Raw genomic sequence first — 725 nt, forward strand, 5'->3', positions numbered from 1 at the left:
TCTGAAAATATGTCAGAAGGACACTTTTTGGTCATCTGCTTGTATCTTTCCCAAGCTTCATAGAGGGATTCACCATCTTTTTGTTTCAAGGTTTGAACATCCACTCTAAGCTTGCTCAGCTTTTGAGGAGGAAAGAATTTATCCAAGAAGGCCATGACCAGCTTATCCCAGGAGTCCAGGCTATCTTTAGGTTGTGAGTCCAACCATGTTCTAGCTCTGTCTCTTACAGCAAAAGGGAAAAGCATGAGCCTGTAGACTTCAGGATCTACTCCATTCGTCTTTATAGTCTCACAAATCTGCAAGAACTCAGTTAAAAGTTGGTAAGGATCTTCAGATGGAAGTCCATGAAACTTGCAGTTCTGTTGCATTAGAGCAACTAATTGAGGTTTCAGCTCAAAATTGTTTGCTCCAATGGCAGGAATTGAGATGTTTTTTCCATCAAACTTGGACGTTGGTTTAGTGAAATCACCAAGCATCCTCCTTGCATTATTGTTGTTGGGTTCGGCTGCCATCTCCTTCTCTTGTTTGAAAATCTCAGAAAGGTTGCCTCTAGATTGTTGTAATTTAGCTTCTCTTAGTTTCCTTTTTAGAGTCCTTTCAGGTTCTGGATCAGCTTCAACAAGAATGTCTTTTTCCTTGTTCCTGCTCATATAGGGAAGAAGAGAACAAGAAAAGGAAGAGGAATCCTCTATGTCACAGTAAAGAGGATCCTTATTATTAGTAGA

At 40.1% G+C, this 725-nt stretch overlaps 1 non-coding gene across 1 annotated transcript; it reads left to right on the top strand.

The window, feature by feature from the left end:
- Positions 1-9: 9 nt before the first annotated feature.
- LOC127746365 (small nucleolar RNA R71) lies at positions 10-113 on the top strand. Its single transcript, XR_008007984.1, has one exon. It is a non-coding gene; the product is annotated as a small nucleolar RNA R71 (small nucleolar RNA).
- The last annotated feature ends 612 nt before the right edge of the window (positions 114-725 follow it).

This window comes from Arachis duranensis, chromosome 3, assembly GCF_000817695.3.
Source record: "Arachis duranensis cultivar V14167 chromosome 3, aradu.V14167.gnm2.J7QH, whole genome shotgun sequence".
Lineage (NCBI taxonomy): Eukaryota > Viridiplantae > Streptophyta > Magnoliopsida > Fabales > Fabaceae > Arachis > Arachis duranensis.